This window comes from Anabrus simplex, chromosome 1, assembly GCF_040414725.1.
Source record: "Anabrus simplex isolate iqAnaSimp1 chromosome 1, ASM4041472v1, whole genome shotgun sequence".
Lineage (NCBI taxonomy): Eukaryota > Metazoa > Arthropoda > Insecta > Orthoptera > Tettigoniidae > Anabrus > Anabrus simplex.
In genome coordinates, this window is record NC_090265.1 from 1,148,018,025 (window position 1) to 1,148,040,625 (window position 22,601).

General features: G+C 41.3%; 1 protein-coding gene across 3 annotated transcripts in view; it reads left to right on the forward strand.

Annotated features, from left to right (window-relative positions):
• Positions 1–22,601, forward strand: part of LOC136858107 (sialin) — a 310,094-nt gene that overhangs the window by 115,306 nt on the left and 172,187 nt on the right. For 2 of the 3 annotated variants that reach the window (XR_010858600.2, XM_067137406.2), the window contains exon 2: positions 9,097–9,282. The exons of the other annotated variant lie outside the window; for it this stretch is intronic. The gene's annotated coding sequence lies outside the window, so the exon portion shown is untranslated. The remainder of the gene's footprint in view (positions 1–9,096; positions 9,283–22,601) is intronic. 3 annotated transcript variants of the gene reach the window in all.

The window sequence follows — 22,601 nt, forward strand, 5'->3', positions numbered from 1 at the left end:
CTGCCATTCTCCGCAGGCCTGGGTTCGATTCCCGATTCTGATACGAAATTTGAAGAGTGTTACGAGGGCTCAGAGGAGTGCGACAGGCTTCGGCAGCGGGCACGATTCCTATCCTCGCCGCTAGATTGGGATCTTCATTCATTCCATTCCTGACCCGGTTGAATGACTGGAAACAGGCTGTGAATTTCCATTTATTACGAGGGCTGGAACGGGGTCCACTCAGCCTCTGGAGGTCAACTGAGTAGAAGGGGGAGGGAAGGTTCGATTCTCACCTCAGCCATCCTCGAAATGGTTTTCCGTGGTTTCCCACTTCTTCTGAAGGCAAATGGCGGTATGGTACCTAACTTAAGCCCATGGCCGCTTCCTTCCCTCTCCCTTATCCACCCCTTCAAATCTTCCTATCCCCACCACAAGGCCCCTGTTCTGCATTGCAGGTGAGGACGCCTCGGCGAGGTAGTGGTCCTCCTTCCCAGTTTTATCCTCCACCCCAAAGTCTCACGCTCCAGGACACTGCCCTCGAGACGCTAGAGATTGGATTCCTAGCTGAGTCCGAGGATAAAAACAACTCTTGGGGTAAACGGATTAAGATAATAATAATAACAATAATAATAATAATAATGATAATAATAATAATAATAATAATCGTATGGCCTCAGCTACCGTGTGCAGACATTTCGATTTGACGCCATCTGGCTGTCTGCTCGTCAATTTCGACGTTCCGTTTTACTCTAGGTCCGCTAGATGGCAGACAGAATAAACCGGATCTCTCTTGGGCGTCTATGGCTGAGATTTAATTAATTTTGTCGGGTAAATACCAAATGTATCACCAGAGATCTTTTAGATGCCGACATCGTACGACATGGAGTGTCGAATGAACTTCCTTCCGCCCTTCAAAAATCCAACTACCTTTGCCGGGTTTGAACCCGCTATCTTGGAATTCGGAGGCCGACACTCTACCACGGATTAAGAAAGAATGAAAGAAGGAAAGAAATAGTACCATTCCAATTTGTGTATTTTCGGAATATAATAACACATCACTGAGTGAGAAATTAGCACAAAGATCATCTGTGTAAACCTTGCTCAGCCTTGGAATTAGTATCTCCCAGAAGTTTTCACCTATCCTCGACAGTCAAGGTTTACCTAAGGTTTATTCAAATCCGTTTCACTGCAATAGCTACAATTTTTTGTTCCACCTAGCGATGATTTCACGTAACCAAGGATAAAAACCGCTTGGATTCACAAAATCCGATCGATGCGGGTGGAGCCGCGGCTAGGAGCTAGTACTGTATATTAATAAATAGACCTTGTAAAGTTGAATGAATAAATACATTTTCAAAATGGAACTAACTTTTCCCTCGGCTATGCACACATTTACATTGTTTTGATTGCTTTGGCTCCACAGTTCTGGGAAAGCTTGGTTTCATATTCAGTTAAAATCAGCCATTACAAAAAACGATTTCCTAGTCCCAACTTTCACTGAGTACTGAAGTTTATGGGAGATGTCTGTCAAACCAGCCACCGTACAGCAGTCTGTGCAGTGCAACCTGTGGCTCAGCTTTTTACACGCCTGGTTCAGGTTATCACAAAAGAATCACAATCATTATATAGAAAGGCGAACATATTTTTATTATGAAATCATGAAATAGAATTCCGGAAATTGCGCTATGGAAATGTCTGTAAGACCACAAAAGTACGCATTGAAAACTACCAAAAGGACAGTGGTTAAGAGAGCCACCTGCTATGGGTGGGGGTGGTAGAATACATTCAGGGTATCCATTCCTGCCGTAAGAGGAGAATGAAAGGATAACAGGGTCTCTCAGCTTGGGAGCGTAGCTTAGCTGAGTCTGGCATTGCTTCCACTTACTTATCCCAGGCTCCTCACTTTCATCTATCCTGTGCGACAATATTTTGGTCGACTCTTATTTTTCTCCGACCCCGAAGGGATTAAGTTTTCGAGGTCTAGAGAGTCATTTATTTCCACACCCTTCGTGGCCCTTTACTTCCCTTTCCTTTACTGATACCTATGCGGTTCAGTGGTACAGTGTCGGCCTCCGGATCCCAAGATAGTCGGTTCAAACCCGGCAGAGGTAGTCGGATTTCTGAACGGTGGAAAAACTCCATGCGACACCATGTCGTACGATGTCGGCCTGTAAAAGATCTCTGATGACACATTTGGTGTTCACCGACAAAATTAATTAAAACTCAGCCATTGACGCTTTATTCTGCCATCTAGTAGGCCTAGAGTAAAACGGAACGACGAAGTTGACGTGCGGACAGCCAGATGGTGAAAAATTAAAATAAAACTGTAGCTGAGGCAATACGATTATTATTATTATTATTATTATTATTATTATTATTATTATTATTATTATTATTATTATTATTATTATTAGCTATTTGCTTTACGTCGCGCCGACACAGATAGGTCCTATGGTGACAATGGGATAGGAAAGACCCAGGAGTATAAAGGAAATGGCCGTGGCCTTAATTTAGGTACAGCCCCAGCATTTGCCTGGTGTGAAAATGGGAAACCACGGAACACCATCTTCAAGACTGCCGACAGTGGGATTCAAACCCACTATCTCCCGGGCGCAAGCTCACAGCTGCGCGACCCTAACCGCACGGCCAACTCGCCCGGTATTATTATTATTACTATTATTATTCCGCCTCTGTGTTGTAGTGGTTTGCGCGATTAGCTGCCACCCCCGGAGGCCCGGGTTCAATTCCCGGCTCTGCCACGAAACGGGGTCCACTCAGTCTCGGTGCGTCAACTGAGTAGACGGCGGTTCTACTCCGTCCTCAGCCATCCTCGAAGTGGTTTTCTGTGATTTCCCACTTCTCCTCCAGGCAAATGACTAGATGGTACCTCAAATAAGGTCACGGTCGTTTCCTTCCCTATTCCTTATCTATCCCTTCCAATTTTCCCATCCCCCTCCACAATGCCCCTGTTCAGCATAGCAGGTGAGGCACCTGGGTGTGGTATTGGTCCTCCTTCCCAGTTATATCCCCGACCCAAAGTCAGACGCTCCAGGACACTGCCCTTGAAGCGGAAGTGGTGCGATCCTTCGCTGATTCCGAGGGAAAAACCAACCCTGGAGGGTAAACGGATTAAAAAGCAAAGCTAAAGAATATTATTATTATTATTATTATTATTATTATTATTATTATTATTATTATTATTATTATTATTATTATTATTATTATTATTATTTCCGACATATTCATTTTTCGAAGAGTTGGACCTATTATTTTCCTTCTAATTAGTGTTAAAAGAGGATGGTTGTTCAGTTTTACTTCCTCTTAAAACAATAATCACTAGAATCACCATCTCCACACATGAGTCGAAATGTGAGAAATGTTTTAATTTGCTTCATATTGAACCCATGACCTTTAGGACTAAAGGGTTCAATATCAACTCCTGAATGTAAATTCCGACCAACGATGTGTACGAATAGACATCTTAAGCCTAACATAATGGTACCATTGCGGTAGACTTAGGACAATTAGGGAGAAGATACAAGATGTACGAAGTTTTGAAAATGACCGAACGTGTTGAAACACATGCTCAGCCATTTGAGTCACTAAGGGCCGGTTTCATCAACGTGGGTTAAACCTTAACCCCGAGTTAAACAGTTTTAACTCTGAGTTTGACTGTTCATTCCGTTTCATCAAGGAGGGTTATTATTAACTCTAAGTTAAAACGGGAGTTAAGTTAACCCGTCCTTTCACCTGGGTTAAACTGTTTATTCCAGGTTAAAAGCAACATGGCCACAGTAAATCATGCATTTGATGCAGAGTTGCTTTATTTAGATTTGTTAAACGGTGTTCCTAACAGAAATAGGCCTATAATAAGAAGGAGAGACTTTGAAAATCTATCTGAGGAACAATTTCTGAAGAGATAGACTTCAAAAATCGTCGTCAGTAAATTCGTCGATGAAGTTCGCGAGAGGTTAGAATACACAGCTGATCGAAACAAACTTGGGCTTGCGAACTAAACTAGAAACTACTGTATATTGACCGTAATAGTAGCAATAGCGGTATTACACAATATTGCTGTGGAGACCCGAGATTAACTTCCCCCACAGGACTTGACTCTGCATCAGTATCTCACAGGAAGGAGAAGGAACAGGAATGTTGGAATTGAGAATGACATCATTCTTCACATTGATAACGACAGCACTGCAGTGGCATATAGGAATGCAACTGCACACCACCACTTCAATAGTACAACACTTATGAACATTGTGCCCGTTCACACGTTCGCGACAGATTACAAAATGGCGCCGACTGAAGGTATGGGCCATGTAATCTATTGCAAGCAAGGAATAGTCACCTGTTGTGATGTTATAGAGGGCCATATACGTCATGGAATGGTCAAGTATTCGGGTAAAACGGACAGTGGACGGTCTACAGTATTGTTTTCAAAAAAATAGAAAAAACTTGTTTATTAAAAAGCTTCATCTTGAATTTTTCACGACGTAGAAAGCGGACGCAATTACCGTCAGCGGAATAATTCTTTTAGGAGAAGCAAAGGATCACGCATAAGAAAAGAAGTATTTTCCAACGGTTGAATAAGAATAAAGAATAAGTTTTCGTCAAGATTCAAAAGCAGTTCAGACAGAAAATAGACGTACTGAATTCATTATCTTACGAAATTGCGGAAACGTCGGAGAGCTACGAAGAAAAATAAAAAGAAATAAAATTAAGGATTAGAGACGTCAGAGAAGAATAGTAAAATGGCTGTATACTGCAATATAATCTTCAACTTTGAGACTGACAAGAAGATGATGAAGATGATGTGCTAAATACACATGATGGACCAACCTGGGAACAGTTCATCTTACCATACGACCAGGCAATGACGAGGAAGGCGACGGGTAACCATCCGATCGAGCCATGACGAAGGAAGGCAACGGGAATCCAGATAGTACTTCCAGAACGAAGGAGCGGATGATGTACCATATGTTCAACCCGTGACCGAACCGAAGACCCAACTACATCCATTTGGGAACGAAACAGCTGGACCAGGGACAACCATGAGCGAGCTAAGTCATTCACAATATTTTATCGCATAATTTTTGGTTTGCCTAGACATGTACCTTAGGTATGTGCCGATGGGCTAATTGTAGACCGATAAATATGGCAATGCAAGTGAGGATTACCAACGACGTGTGAGATAATTAAGTTCGTAGTTACGATTTAGCAATATAGCAGTAGTTACTGATGTAATGGATATATACGTCAATATATATCGACTAAAATACTCGTATGAAGCGTGAGGTTGGAAAGAGAAATGTGGAAACAGCTGATTAAAATGACATACTGGGAGATTATAGAGATTTCATAGAAGTAATGTTTAAAGTTGACGTCACGAGTGGTTGTGCGCGGTGTAGAAAGAAACAAATGGAATTACGCATTGTTTGGTTCATAGAAAGGGCATTGAACTCGTCCGTAGGTTATGAGAAGCTGCGACTTGTAAATGTTATATTAAGAATCAGTGTGGTACTTTGACGTAGTCGAGAATTTGGGAACGCGAAAAATTATTATGGAGGCTACGGTGTTAATATTAGATGGGTGTTGTAATAAGGATATGATTATGGTAATTGGATGAAAGATTCGAGTTATATATAGTGACATGAGATGTTTCACGCGATGCAGGGCCAACGTGTACCTGCAAGTTAAGATATGCCACACTACAAGTTTATTTTATGATTCGTTTACGTAAGATTGCCCTCACCGCTGGAGCGACACAAGCCAAGGTACGAACTGGCTTTACTATTATAGATGTATGCTCGTGACGTAATCGTATGTCAGTGTAGATGATTTATAATGAACATCAGAATACTACGATACTTTGAATAGCTGTAGTTAACCAGATGCATTACGACACCGATATATATGAGATTATGTTTCTAAACCTCGTGGCATAGCGCTTCCATACTAATTGCGAGAGAGAAAAGTAGCTTGCATTGTAGTTGAATGTTATTGGAATATAACTAAAGAAAGGGACATTGAACCTAAAAGGACATGTGTATGACAGCCAAAGATTATGTTGAAAATTAGTTAGATAGCTAGATCGATTAATATTCTCCGTTTGAACGTATATTTCTTTAACGAACTTCAGCTAGGGAAAAGCTAGAGTAGGAGCCGTATTTACCAGGCACTAGGAAAGAATGCCTTAGTTCGTAAGTAGTTATCCACATACAACGAGATCGTTGCAACAAAATCATGACTTCGAATTTTACTCGGAATTATCTTAATTTACTCAGATCTGTTTTCGATTTCCTTTAATTTATTCAGATTTATTTAAATGCATTCCAATTTATTCAGACTTAACTTATTAGTGTATTTGAGATGCATTTCGGCTGGATATTGTGTCCAAGTGAAACTGGTTTAATCAGACTAAGGAAATGAACTATCGTAACAAGTTAATGGTGTTGATGTTACACTTACGTTCAAACTGCAAGGTGGACCTCAGATGTGTCCAGTGATCTATTGTAAATGTGTAAATACTTAACTTCTACTTCACTGATCTTCTTAATAATTTTAAATACTGAATATTATTTTTGTTTTATTTTACGAGCTAGCGCTGACTCATTCTCCATACTTATTTTCAGTCAATTTTAAATAATGCGTCGCATAATATGGTAATTTAATAATTCAATATTTATTAATAAATATCATGTTATTTTTCTATAATTGCTTGTGTCATGAATTCTTTAATTACTGTCTAGCTTGTAAGTTAATTAATAGCTAAGAAAGGTACCGTGCAATTGGGTGCTTCATTTAATCATGGTAAGTTCTCTCGAAGTCAATATTCGGAAAAAGTTGTCGACGATTATTATTATGTCATGAGTGTCGGTAGGTGTCACCCGTGAGTTGGGATTCTCTTGAACTCACGTAAAGCGAATTCTACAGTAAGATTACATGTCTTACTTGCCATAAGAAAACCCTGAGGTATCCGCTGAGCGACTCCATTTCGTCAAACTAGGCTGCCCAACGACGAGTAAATAAATGGAGGTATCGGGTAAAGAATGTAATCCGTCGACGAAGCAGTTACAACATTATACTGTGTATTACGTAGTGGTTATACAGAAATGCATTACTTTCGTGTGTGTTATTGCTGTGAAGGTGTACCAACTTTCAAAACAACTCTTGACACAGAGAAGCTAAAATTTTTTATAGAACTGTTTTAGTTGTTTCGTAGATCGCACTGTAACGTGGGCAATATTATTAAATTCCCCTGTTATTCTTTCCCATGTATCCTCCTTTTCTTTTAATTGTATACCGTCAATCTTCTTGCATTCTATAATACTTCGGTACTCGGTGGCTAATTCAATAAGTAATGATTTTTCTAAAGCAGCAAAATTCGTGCCACTATTTCTCTTCTGCACTTCTTCCATTTTTCGTTCAAGATCACGAAAGAATAATATCTACCACGGACCTGAGGGAGAAAACGAAATACAGCGCAAGAAATAAACAAAAGAACCACGCAGGAAGTGTGTTCATGATCTCTGATTTTTAGTCACTGCCTCCTTGATTATTAGGGCAGCTGTTTCCTGCGAGGGTTAACGCGGTGTTAGTTAACCCTTTGCCGAAATAGCTTGGTGAAACGCGTGACTTGTAATAATGAGTTAAAATATTAACCCTAAGTTAACAAACCCAGCGTTAGAGAATATTTAACCCACGTTGATGAAACCGGGCCTAAATGAGCAGCCAGATAAGTGGGTTTTCAATCAATGATATGAATAGCATTCTTCTTTTTCTTATTTCTTAATCTGTTTTCCCTCCAGGGTTGGTTTTTCCCTCGGACTCAGCGAGGGATCCCAGCTCTACCACCTCAAGGAGAGTGTCCTGGAGCTTAAGACTCTGGGTCGGGGGATACAACTGGGGAGAATGACCAGTAACTCGCCCAGGCGGCCTCACCTGCTATGCTGAACAGGGGCCTTGCAGGGAGATGGGACGATTGGAAGGGATAGAAAAGGAAGAAAGAAGGAAGCGGCCGTGGCCTTACGTTAGGTACCATCCCGGCATTTGCCTGGAGGAGAAGTGGGAAACCACGGAAAACCACTTCCAGGATGGCTAAGGTGGGAATAGAACCCACCTCTACTCAGTTGACCTCCGGAGGCTGAGTGGATCCCGTTCCAGCCTTCGTGCCACTTTTCAAATTTCATGGCAGAGCTGGGAATCGAACCCTGGCCTCCGAGGGTGGCAGCTAATCACAATAACCACTACACCACAGAGGCGGACTATGAATAACATAATAAACAAAAACAATTATCCGATATTTATTTATTTATTTATTTATTTATTTATTTATTTATTTATTTATTTATTTATTTATTTATTTATTTATTTATTTATTTATTTATTTATTTATTTATTTATTTATTTATTTATTTATTTATTTATTTATTGACGTGCTCGTTGCCAACTACGATGCCATTCGTTTCTCTCTATAGTTATCATCAGTCCCTTTTAAATCAAACTGTAACCGAGCTTGTTAGCTGCAGTCGCTTAGGTGCGGCTAGTATCCAGTAATCGGGAGATAGTGGGTTCGAGCCCCACTGTCGGCAGCCCTGAAGATGGTTTTCCGTCGTTTCCCATTTTCACAGCAGGCAAATGCCGGGGTTGTACCTTAATTAAGGCCACGCTGCTTCCTTCCACTTCCTAGACCTTTCCTATCCCAGCGTCGTCGTAACACATGTGTGTGTCACTGCGACGTAAAGCAAATAGCAAAAAAACTGTACTGAACTGATTATCTAATTTGTCTTTTATACTTGAAAGGACTCGCTGTACAAATATCGTATGTACTCTTCGAGAGTTCACTTGAATGTTCACACTTGGCTACTTATCGGGACCCAACAGGTATGCAACCGCTCGAACCTGACATGGTTTGTAGCGCGGGCCGGTATGGGAGTAGAGCACAAGGGAACCTGCACCATTTCGGAGCACATCTCAAACGTGTTTCATATGAACTTCTTCGTTCTCAATTAAATTGGTGGTAAGGTTGCTGTTATATCTAGATAGTGTAGGTTATTGTTTGAAATATGTCTTGTGTATTCATCCACTTACTTCATTCGTCCTTCTTTACAGCCTCTTTGTGCCACTCGGGAGTCATCGATAGTTTTGCCCAAGCCACCTTCCGGAGCAAGAAAACTTCTCCTTCTGGATTGTCAGGTCTATTTATCTCCAGAATACGCATACTTCGTAATCCAGGAAAGTGATGTTGTAGGCTGAATTTATCAGCCACCGAACTGTGAACTGTTCTTCAATACTGCTGTAAGTAACTATTGATAAATATAGGCTTATTATGGTCAAGAGACGCATTTAATTACAAACATGTGTAACAGCAAAATGTAACCTTTTTGTGTGATTTATGATCGCATTTGGTAAATAGAAAATATGTGGTAAGTTTAATACCTGGTGTCAACAAATTCCTTGCATCCGGGAGATAGTGGGTTCGAATCCCACTGTCGGCAGCCCTGAAGATGGTTCTTCCGTGGTTTCCCATTTTCACACCAGGCAAATGCTGGGGTTGTACCTTAATTAAGGCCACGGCCGCTTCCTACCAACTCCTAGCCCTTTCCTATCCCACCGTCGCCATAAGACCTGTCTGTATCGGTGCGACGTGAAACCACTAGCAAAAAAAAGCAATTCAATACTCATACTTCGAAGGATAACTGAAAAGTCCAAATCAAATACACTGACACGCTAAAAGTCATGGGATAGCAGTATGTAAAGGTAATAGTCGGTGGCCCTCTCGTACCGTGACGTGTTGGAAGTGCACAGACCTGTATCAGATGATCTGACGTCTCGAGAGTGATTATAAACACCGTCTGTGCTGCATGTGACAAGGTGACGTGAATTGTCGTCTTTCGAGCGGGACATGATGCCGGAGGCAAGATGAATCAAACATCCCATTGTCGAAATTGTGCGGGCATTTAATATTCCTCGATCGATGGTGTCACGTGTGTATCGGGAAAACTCATGAAAGGCATTACCACCCACTGCGAACAGCGCAGTGACCGACCACGGATGTTTAATGATCGCGACGTCTGGCTAGAATTGTCCGTTTTAACAGACAAGCCGAACTACTTCCAATCACATCCACAATTCATTGCATATCCAGAAGATCAGTGCCAGATTCTTTAACGCCAGTGGGATATAGGGGCGGAATACAGACCACAGTCCCCTTATTAACACCACAACAACGGGCACGCTGCTACTTGGACCCTGGAGGACTGGCGATATTTATTTATTTATTTATTTATTTATTTATTTATTTATTTATTTATTTATTTATTTATTTATTTATTTATTTATTTATTTAAATTTTTTATCCAACATAGGACTACTTAGGTTTGTGGAGGTTTTTCTTCTTTTTGTCAGCCCAATACTGTTTCATCCTTTCTGAACGTAATTTTCTTTCTGCTTCTGGAATCACTCTCCCTATTCTTGTTTGTTGATTTTTGTCTGTAGTCTAGTGTGTTTACCTTTCAATATGTTGAGTGTATTTGTTTTGTATTTTAAATCTATTGGAAAGGAAAGGTTTCGATTACAATGCGGTCGTGAAAATTCAATATTCATTGACTTGGCCCTCAATGGGTGACTTAAACGCACTCCACAGTGTGATGGCAGTAGTGCCAGACCTGTAGCTTAGATCCTTTCCAACAGAACAAAGATGGTCTAGGCCACCATAGCTCAATTGGTAGAGCAACCGACGTGAAATCGGGAGGTTGTGGGTTCGGATCCCACTGGTGTCCGATTGGCCACTTTTGTTCTGTACTTAACATCTCTTCAACACGACCTAATAGGTTGAAAGTCGGTTTCGATTACTGTTCATTAATTTATACATTGTTTTCTTTTCTATGGGCCATTTTGTCAGGTTGTTGATTGCTTTTTCAAGTATTTATGGTAAGTGGTGGTGATATCCATTCACGCCTAAGACCTTGCACCTATAAATAGCTGTGAGTAACTATCCAAACGGCATGGGTCATAATCTCTCCACAAATGTTTCTTCCACTTGTGGAATCGATGCCACGACGAGTTGCTGCGAGTTGCGAGCCTACACGATAGTAGAACCCTCTCCCATGACTTTTGGCACGTCATTGTACAGTGCGTTAGACATGAGTCTCCGCAGTGACCTCGGCTGGCGCTGATATGTAGGCAATGCTCCAGCGGAGCCAAGCGGGATGCAATGCTGTTAAAGTGAAGGTCGCGGGAGGGGATCAGTAGCGTGTGAGACTGTACATGCTTATCACAGATGAACGAACGTTTTTGGTGGAGTGGCTTTTCCGAGACGACAAACGGACGCAGTGAAAAGGAGATTACGCGAACGGTTTCCCGACTCAGTTCTACCGCTTCGTGATACTGTGCGAGATTTAATAAGTAAATTTCTTAGCTGCGGTGCCGTATTCGATGTTTCGAAGAGCGGCAGGCCACCAATTTTAACGGAAGAGAAACGTGTTTATATATTCAACAGGTTCCTTAAAAGACAGCCTTAATCCATGCGAAAATTGTCAGAGCAGACTGTCGTATCTATCTTCACAGAGCACAGAGAAGGAAGAAAGAAAGTAATTTTCTGTCGTTCAGGAATTGAATATGGCGTGTGCAGATAAGAGGTTTGGCGAATGGTTTCAGCGCTTTGTTAATCATCATAAAAAGGAAGTGTTACACAGAACATGTTTTACCGATGAAGCTTGGTTTCATTTAATTGGTTGCATAAGCAGTCAAAATACCTGACTCTGGATATCTGACACTTCACACGCAATTCGTGAAACACAGCTTCATTCTCAAAAGATTGGCGTGTGAACTGCAATCTCACGTTCACGAATTTTTATTATTATTATTGCTAGTTGCTTTACGTCGCACTGACACAGATAGGTCTTATGGCGACGATGGGACAGGAAAGGGCTAGGAGTGGGAAGGAAGCGGCCGTGGCCTTAATTAAGGTACAGCCCCAGCATTTGCCTGGTGTGAAAATGGGAAACCACGGAAAACCATCTTCAGGGCTGCAGACAGTGGGGTTCGAACCTACTGTCTCCCAAATACTGGATACTGGCCGCACTTAAGCGACTGCAGCTATCGAGCTCGGTCACGAATTTTTAACAGCACGGTAGATTCAGAAGTGTACTGTAATGAAATTTTGCAGCCGTTCATTGCAAACTGAATGAAAGAGAAATTACGAACTCATTCTTCCAAAAAGACGGAGCCACAGCACATTTCCAATCGCTCCATACAATGTTTAAGTGATATGTTCGGGTAAAGAATGATTTCACGAAGGCTCTGACCACCACGTAGTCCCGATTTGTCACCTAACTATTTTCTAGATAGCTGCTAAGTCCTCAACTTATCAATCAACTCCCAGAACAGTTGAAGCATTAAAATTAGCCATAACAAATTTTGTGAACCCTGTGCGTAGTGAAACCTTGGTGATACTTCTTAATAACAAGTGCAAACGCGTTGCTCTATGCTTCTTCGTGGTAAACATTTTCAAGATCTGCTGTAAACCTAGTAAGTGTACAACAATCATTAGGCTTAAAATTTACTCCTTTACAAGTTACTTTGTTGCTGGCTTTGTTAACAGTCTATATTTGTGAAGTACGTTGTTACAGAACCGTTGTGCTTTTAATCTCTCGATTTACTGTGTTGCGTAATCTGTCCCCTTGCATCTGACTCTGAACAGATATTGCCACCACCCGAACTGTGCGCTCGGATAGGCCGCAGCTGCATTGCGGAGACTCATTTCTAACGCACTGTACAGTATGTTGTATTGAATAACCATAGGTCAGAAATTGATAATTTAAATACTTTTGGGAATGAAACTATTACATTTCAGTTTAATTGTATTCCTTTACAAAATTGTTCTAAAGTGCGGCCGCCTACTGTAATACGGCATCATTCTTCCGAGCTCAGCCCACTTGACTTTTGTGTGGATACACTTGAAGAGTCTAGTGTAGGAGTTTCCAATTGAAACCAAACAAGTGAGCATCATTCGGGTGCTTGCAACATCACATGCTGGGAGTTTTTGAACGTATATGGCAGGCAATGCCATGTTGTCGTAGAGTTGTAGACTGTACCTTTGAAACTTAATTTTTTTTGTAAAGGATTACACTTAAATTGAAATCAGTAGGCAAATTCTCAATCACGTCAGAGATTTCTGACATATGGTATTTATTTATTTATTTATTTATTTATTTATTTATTTATTTATTTATTTATTTATTTATTTATTTATTTATTTATTTATTTATTTATTTATTTATTTATTTATTTATTCATTTATTTATTCACGAAGCACAAGATACAGCTACACTGAGCAAATTTCACTTGCACTGTCAACAGACTATTTAACAAATGTAAACTTTCATAATAAAATAATAATAATAATAAAATATATAATAAAATATTATCCCTAGAAGTCTGAGTACTGAGTTTTGTTACACCTACCAGGTCTATCACAATTTACCAGTTTCTTAGCCATGCCGTTGAAATTAAATAATAATCTCTTCGGACTCCTTCTCTTCCTTCTCTCTCCGGCCAAGTCTATCGTTCTCCTGCTCAGTTTATTCTCGCTCATTTTGTCCCAGCACGTAAAGTGGCCAAATGCTCAGCTTCATCAAATATGTTCGTGTTCGACGTAGTCACTGGACTTTCATTATGAATACATTTCTGCCATGTTCAAAATCTTATATGAGCTTTTCTAAAAACTTCCACATTCACAACTTGAGTAACGATCCTCCTGCTGACCGACTGATTGTTCAGAAATACAAAATCTCTACACCTCGTACAAGCATTACCTTCAGCGTTTCGAAAAGACAGTCACTTGAAGTGATTTTGAAATTCTGAGCGCATTAATGCATTAAAATGTAATCGACAGCAGTTCAAGATGTTATATGGTTACAAGAGAGTAAGCTGACCGTGAATAACATTAACAGCTCAGAATGCAGAACATGTACAGTCACTCGTATCGTGCGGACAAGGAACGCTTCCCAGATACTGAGATGAGCCTCACAGGATAAGAAGTATGTTTTATTCAAATTCCCATGCACAAATGGTTTTGGAACACCAAGGAGGACAAGTTGTCCACAATAAGTTAAATACATACAAGCATAACACATTATTTTGTGTTGTGACTTTCTTGCGTATTGTGTATTTGTTGACTAGCAAAATATAACCATTTTCATACCAAGAAACTGCCGTATTATATTAATACACTATCATTAATGTCCTACTTTCACTAAAGTATAAGAAACTCGCATTCATCGTAATAAAGATGATCAAGTTTTTGGAACTCTTCATTATCTCAAAAGAAGGATGGAATAAATACAAAATACAAGTGCTACTATCTGAAAATACGTGCCGAAAGTCAGCATTCGAATAGTAAGAAAACTTCCTCCGTAAACTACTTACACACATAAAACGATCATTCCTATGCTTTTTTCTCTGTTGGAAACCTGTTTCAGTTTATATAATATGTTGACAACATTTAAGTTATTAATCCCCATTAAGGTGACTTGACTCATACACGGTAGGAAAATAAATGTCTTAGCCTTGAAACATGTTTATATACGTAACACAGTCACAGTGTAGGTAGCCAAGTATCTCATTAGCGACCGCCTGCTCGATATGCATCCGGCAGCCATTGGATGCACATCGAGCAGGCATTGCCCGCACAACAAATATGTCCGAAACTTTGCCGATGAATAGTTGGGTAGCGGTGAGGGGAGGGGATGGGGTTATTGGGAAAGGTTCCTTCTGAGTTATTCTTTCATTGCTCCATTCTAATTAGCATTATCTATTAATCAATCGATCACGGGGTCTATATGTCTCCTCAAGTGTATCATAGTACTAGGAAGTTAGTCGCAGTGTTGCTATCAAAAAGTAACTTTCCCTGATGTTGTAAAACCAGGTCGGTATAAAAAAAGTGGTTTATTTCGTCATCACTACTCCTGTATTTTCGTTATAATCACCAAAGTTATTCAATCATGGCGAAAAATGAGTGTATTCCTCGGCATCTTGCTTGTTGAACACCAACTAATTTAACGAATGGCTCTGGTGTTGGACTACTTCTCCGTTCTTCGTCTTTCATGATCGTTTGAGCCTTTGTTAAATAGACATCGGTTTTTTTCCTCCATACAGGCACAATCCTCGTGTGAATATTAACCATTTCCGTGCGTTTGCCCACAGAAAATGGATCACTGTATGGACCCCCTCCCGTCAATAATCACTTTGCAACGGCTGTGACTGCACACTATCAGATACATAAGTTGGAGCGAGGGCCGTTCCTCTGTTTCTGATAAGAAAACTTCCTTTGCAGTGCATAGTTGAATGGAGGCTGGTTAAGAGACTGGCTGTCTTAGCCCAACTTGCCAGATTCGATCCTGGCTCAGGTGGTGGTGGTGATTATTGTTTTAAGAGGAAGTACAACTAGGCAACCATCCTCTATATAACACTAATCAGAGAGAAAAAATGGAAGGGGTCCGACACTTCGAAAAATGAAGGTATCGGCCAAAGAAAGACAAGGGCCACGAAGGGCATGAAAATGGAAGACTCCCTAGGCCTCGGAAACCTAATACCGTCGGGGTCGGAAAGGAACAAGAGTTCACCAGGAAAGGTCGGATAGGATAGATGAAAATGAGGAGCCTGGCACAAATAATTGGAAGCAATGCCAGAACTCAGCTGAGGGCCCCATGGTCGCCAACCCACGCTCCAAAGTTCGGAACCCCTGAGACCCATTTTAGTCGCCTCTTACGACAGGCAGGGGATACCGTGGGTGTTATTCTACAGCCTCCACCCACAGGGGGAGATCCTGGCTCAGCCCAGTGGTATTTGAAGTTGCTCAAATACGCCAGGTCCATGTCACTAGATTTACCGGCACGTAAAAATAACTCCTGCGGGACAAAATTTCGACACCATGGCATCTCCGGGAACCGTAAAAGTAGTTAGCGGAACGTACAACCAATAAAATTAGTGTTACTTTCTAACTGGAAAAATAAAAGTAGGCCCTGTGGTAGACCTGATCCTAGTCAAAGAGTGCTCAGTTTGTGAAGTGAAAAATCACACCTCATGCTTCGGTTTCCACCAAAAAGTTTGACCGTTTGCCTTACAGTCATAAAATATCTGAAACAAGACAAACAGTAGACAATCATCTTCTTCTGCTCCTTCCTTCCTTCCTTCCTTCCTTCCTTCCTTCCTTCCTTCCTTCCTCGCCTACTTGTAATGTTGATTAGAATACGGCGTTGGTAGTGAAGTAGATACCGCACTACTGTAGCATGTTGTGCCCAACTTCGATCTTGGAGAAGATGGAAGTATTATTTCCTAGCACTCCGTCAATCATCTCGGCATGTAAAGTAACTCAGAGGTCCCTTGGTAAAATTAATGTGATATATACTTTCTTCTACATAGTTTTAATTTCTCTCTACTAGGACCACTGATTGTACATAAGTTAATTGCCGTGAACTGCTAACGAGAATGGCACGTCGAAACAGAACGCATAAAGTTGTCCATGTGACGTCAACTCGGAGAGTTTCATTCTGACAGCTGAGGTCATACTTCTTTATTATTATTATTATTATTATTATTATTATTATTATTATTATTATTATTATCGGGCGATTTGGCCATGCGATTAGGAGAAGCAGCTGTGAGCTTGCATCCGGTAGATAATGAGATCGAACGCATGAAGATTGTTTTCCGCGGTTTCCCCATAGTCATACGAGGCAAATGCTGGGGCTGTACCTTAACTAAGGCCACGATCACTTCCTTACCTCTTCTAGCCCTTTCCTATCAATTCGTCACCATAAGACCTATCTCTCACCGCGCGAGTTGGCCGTGCGGTTAGGGGTGCGCAGCTGTGAACTCACATGCGGGAGTTAGTGGTTTCGAACCCCACTGTCGGCGGCCCTGAAGATGGTTTCCGTGGTTTCCCATTTTCACACCAGGCAAATGATGGGGCTGTACCTTAATTAAGGCCACGGTCGCTTCCTTCCCGTTCCTAGGCCTTTCCTATCCCATCGTCGCCAGTATTATTATTATTATTATTATTATTATTATTATTATTATTATTATTATTATTATTATGGAATAGCCTAGCCGAGGCGGTAAAAACCTGTTCACGTCACCATAAAGTACTTGGATTCGATTCTTCTCCAGAAAACGGAGAATTTTAGAAACGAGATTTCTACTTCAAGATAAGAGCATGGTCCTCGAAATCGTTCATCCTACGACAGGAATGAGGTACTAGGTTAATACCTGAAGAAAGTGTGGCCAGACATAGCCTAGTTTTTATCAATCTATCATATTTAGTAGCGATAATACAAATTATGGAAGCCTTTACCTTTTACTTCAGCATAGGTCTTAATTGCCTGTTGAGATTATTATTATTATTATTATTATTATTATTATTATTATTATTATTATTATTATTATTATTATTATTATTATTATTATTATTGCTTTTTACATCAAGCCATCTATTTCAAACGCGTACACTAGCGTGAGTGAACCAAATATCAGAATTCCCAATCAACAGAGAAGGCCGTCTAAAGGTTCCCAGTTTGTTCATGGTTCTTTCCACAGAAAACATTCTCCGCTACATTACGTAGACAAAACTTTCAGGGCTAATTTGGTTTGAGATCTGTCGGGTAAAAAAATGGCGTATGGGAGTTTCCGAGGAAATGTTCGGTTCGCCAGGTACAGGTCTTTTGATTTGACGCCCGTAGGTGATCTGCGCATTGTGATGAGGATGAAATGATGAAGACGACACATACACCTAGCCCCTGTGCCAGCTGAATTAACCAATGATGGTTAAAATTCCCGACCCTGCCATGAATCGAACCCGCGACCCCAGTGACCAATGGCCAGCACGCTAACCATTTAGCCATGAAGCTGGACACTTTCCGTGTAACATGTAGGTAGTCCTATACACAAGCAAGTTCAAGTCCGTTGTGCTCGCTACTCTAGAAAATAAGCAAGTAAGTAATGAACACTAGTTCATGTATCCTGCGAAGTAAACTAAGTATAACCACATTCTCAATTCACTCAGCTCCTTAGAACAATTAACCAATTTCAAGCCATATAAGTTAACAACGGACTTCCGCCTTTCAGCCTGCAAAGTAGTTGAATGTCTGGCGGTCTTATCCAAGTAAGGCAAGTAGTCATACAGTGTATCTCCACTAATTGAGGACCTCAGCAGCTACCACCAATGGTTTATCGTCCTGTCCGTCCTATTTTCACACGAATCTCCTCGCACCCAACAGCAGACGGTATTAAACAAAAATTATTTTAATTTCTTTCATAAGGCATGATGATTTAATATTTTATTTCTGTCTGTCTGTCTTTCTATCTTTCGTTCTTTCTTTCTTTCTTTCTTTCTTTCTTTCTTTCTTTTCTTTTCTTTTCTTTTCTTTTCTTTTCTTTCTTTCTTTCTTTCTTTCTTAATCCGGTTAGCCTCAAGGGCAGTGTCCTGGAGCTTCAGACTCAGGGTCGGGGATACAACTGAGGAGGATGACCAGTAACTCGCCCAGGAGACCTCACCTGCTAATCTAAATAGGGGTCTTGGTGGCGGATGGGAAGATTGGAAGGGATAGACAAGGAAGAGGGAAGGAAGCGGCCGTGGCCTTAAGTTAGGTACCATCCCGGCATTTGCCTGGAAGAGAAGTGGGAAACCACGGAAAACCACTTCGAGGATGGCTGAGGTGGGAATCGAACCCACCTCTACTCAGTTGACCTCCCGAGGCTGAGTGGACCCCGTTTCAGCCCTCAGCCCACTTTTCAAATTTCGTGGTAGAGCCGGGAATCGAACCCGGGCCTCCGGGGATGGCAGCTAATCACATTAACCACTACACCACACCCTATTAAAATATAATAGTGAAAAATGTAATTCGTTACGTATAGTGCAAATATACTTGAGGCTGTAGGCCTAAATGTTTATTGACCGGGCGAGTTGGCCGTGCGCGTAGAGGCGCGCGGCTGTGAGCTTGCATCCGGGAGATAGTAGGTTCGAATCCCACTATCGGCAGCCCTGAAGATGGTTTTCCGTGGTTTCCCATTTTCACACCAGGCAAATGCTGGGGCTGTACCTTAATTAAGGCCACGGCCGCTTCCTTCCAACTCCTAGGCCTTTCCTATCCCATCGTCGCCATAAGACCTATCTGTGTCGGTGCGACGTAAAGCCCCTAGCAAAAAAAAAAAATGTTTATTGTATCAGATCAAAATACATAAACTGCAGTGAACAGAAATAACTTACTTATTTCTTACAACGCAAATTGAAAATGACGTGAATTTCTGTCGTCTTTCTTTCATTTCAAACTCGGGTATCGCTGCAGAGATCGAGAGTGACTGGGAGAATTCAGTCCAACCTTCACGGCCTGTGACATACCCACGCTCATGGTCTGCCTGCCCGTCCGTTTACAGTGCTGTGTGCTCCCGGCACGAAATGCCCAGCGTGAGCACCTCTGTTATAGAACAAGCTTTGACAAAAACTTGTGAGAACTACATTCAGCGCCCCTAACGGCAGTGGACTGACAGAATTAGATTGACTGCAGTCTATGGCTTGTGATAGTAATTCAAGTCGCTCTTATCAGCATATACGGAGTGTTTGAAAGAGGACTCCCTAGTTTTAATGTGTCCTAGAATCTGTACAAAGTGGCATACAATATTCTAGTTTGTGGTGTGTGATTTATCAACTCTCCAAGTTTGGCTCCCCTGCAGTTGGCAGGACTGCTTCACCTTGAGACGGCGCCAGTGCTGCTTGTTTCCTCTGTTCCGTCAGTTCAGTCAGGCGTGCGTGCAGTGCAGTGCAGGGGTCTTGGTGGTGGATGAGAAGATTGGAAGGGATAGACAAGTAAGAGGGAAGGAAGCGGCCGTGGCCTTAAGTTAGGTACCATCCCGGCATTTGCCTGGAAGAGAGTGGGAAACCACGGAAAACCACTTCGAGGATGGCTGAGGTTGACAAAAACTTGTGAAAACTACATTCAGCGCCCCTAACGGCAGTGGATTGACAGAATTAGATTGACTGCCAACTGCAGGAGAGCCAAACATGGGGAGTTAATGAATCACACACTACAAATTAGAATAGTGTATGCCACTTTGAACAGATTCTAGGACACATTAAAACTAGGGAGTTCTTTTTCAAACAGCCTGTATTTAAAGCTTCAATATTTATGACATTGCCTCAGTATGGCTGGCCAAATATATGTAATGTTTGGACGTTCAATGGCGTTATAAATTAATATAAATCTTATTTTCATTTTCGTTTTTCAAGAGACTTGAACGGGTGCGCATACTTAACATATGCACACCTTTTCTTTATTCCTGACTGACCAATACTGGACTGTATTTACTGATATTTTACGCAGTTATTTGTTTCTTTTGCCGGGTCCCGCTATCTAGGGGTGCCGTGCCTGCCTCTCACCTAGTGGCCCGATATCGATTCCCGACAAGATCAGGGAATTTTACCCGAGTCTGAGGGTTAGTTCGCTTTCCACTCAGCCTACGTGATTATAATAACTGAGGAGCTATCTGACGGTGAGATGGTGACCCCGGTCTAGGAAGCCAGGAATTAACGGCCGAGAGGATCCGTCACACTGACCATTATTCACCCTATAAACTGCTGGCCTTTGGGCTGAGTCACCTAGTAGGCCCATCAGGGCTGTTGCGCCATGGGGTTTGGGGTTTGTTTGTTTGTTTATTTGTTTGTTTGTTTCTTCTATTTGCCCGCCCAGATGTTAATGTAGCCTACATTTATGTTGCTGGAAAGAATATATTCATTATTGCGTGTTTCTGTAGTGGTTGTATGTACATAAACATGTGTGTTAAGAAGAACACTCGAGCACGAGGAATCAACCAGTCAAACTTAAGATCTCCACCCGCCCGGGATTCGAACCCAGGGCCCACTGAATCGAATGCCATAAAACTGTCCATTCAGCCAAGGAGACGGACTTCTCAACTTTTTCCTATTCAATGAAAAAGCACAGTGCAGAAAAAGTCAAGTAATACGCTGGTTTTATAATTGCAGAAATGAATATTTATTCCCATACTACTATTTTGTGATGACCATCTGAAATTACAATGAACAAAATGAAAAACACATGACACTAGACCCCTAATGGGCCTTGGCCTACCTTACGAGGTGACGCATGGTCAGCGTAACGAAACTTCTGGGTCGTTATACTTGGTTTCATAGATGGTGTCGCCATCTCACCGTCAGATGGCTCCTCAAGTGTAATCACGTAGGCTGAGTGGACCTCGAGCCAACCTTCAGGTTCAGGTAAAATACTCTGACCTGGCTGGGAATCCACCCCGGGTCCTCGGGATGAGAGGCAGGCACACTACCCCTAGACCGTGAGACCGGCTAAAATATATTTGTAATACCATCAGATCCCCTTCTGCCATATCTCTGAGACCCTTACAATGAAACTTTTTGTAATTAACATCCGTAAATTACCATTATACAAAGGCTAGAGAAATGTGGCTACTCCACATCCGCTAGATGGTAGCGCCATCAGTCTTCCACTTTACGTCAATGTCGTGTCCATAGATTTACTGGCACGTAAAAGAACTCCTGCGGAACAAAATTTCGGCACCTCGGCGTCCCCGAAAACCGTAAAGTAGTTAGTAGTGTGCTATAGCATATATGACCCAAATAGTAACTAGGTAATATGGTGTAATACTGTGCATTTCATACAAGAAGGAGTCATGGTGCAATATAGAAGTTGCATAATGCAAGATCTTGGCAACGCGTGGCTTCAGAAATACAGTAACTTCTTATCTTCCATAGTGAGAGCGATCAGCACGGGTATTCCATACGATTCAACCGGGGAATTTACGAGAGTGTTTGAGAGCGGCCGATTCAAAAGAGACCAATCACAGCCCTGGAAGAGAAGTTGCGGAATGATAGGAATATACAGAACAAATGAATCCAGTCCTACCAACTTCGAGATTTACAGTGCTGTACTACTCCTGATTTTATTAGGCAATCTGTTATAAAGCCACACTCCACGTTTTTGATATGAAATAGAAGCAAGTTAACGTTAAAAACTACCTGTAGACAGCTACAGTACTTCATTTTGAACTAATTATATAATTAATATATTTTTATTGATTCAGCGCTTTTCCGAGCAAGCGGCTGAGCCATGGCGTCATCACATCAGTGAAATCCCCGATGATATTACTAATACCAGAAGTTTGGTGAACGCAGCATTTTCTGGATATGGGAAGCTCACTCTGTCTTGGAGTTGCTAACCTCACGGGTCGGTGTTTCTTATATTAAGCCAGTATTATATGAAAGTAGCTTTTACAGTGAGGATTTTTAATCAAACAGGTATACATATTTTTTTGAAAGCTGAAACTTTATTTTATGAGAATATATTACCTAAATGCAAGTGATATAATGTAATTACGAAAGTGTATTGTACAGTAACAAAGCAATTACTTTTGCTATATAGATAAGATCACGTATGATGATGCAGTATGCCAGAGAGCGGTTGTGGCACGGGATTTATTATAACTAAGACGATAGTTACTATCGATATTTCCAAACCCGTATATGTATAGTACAAATATTGTGATCGTTACGCGTCCGGTAACGCGAAGAA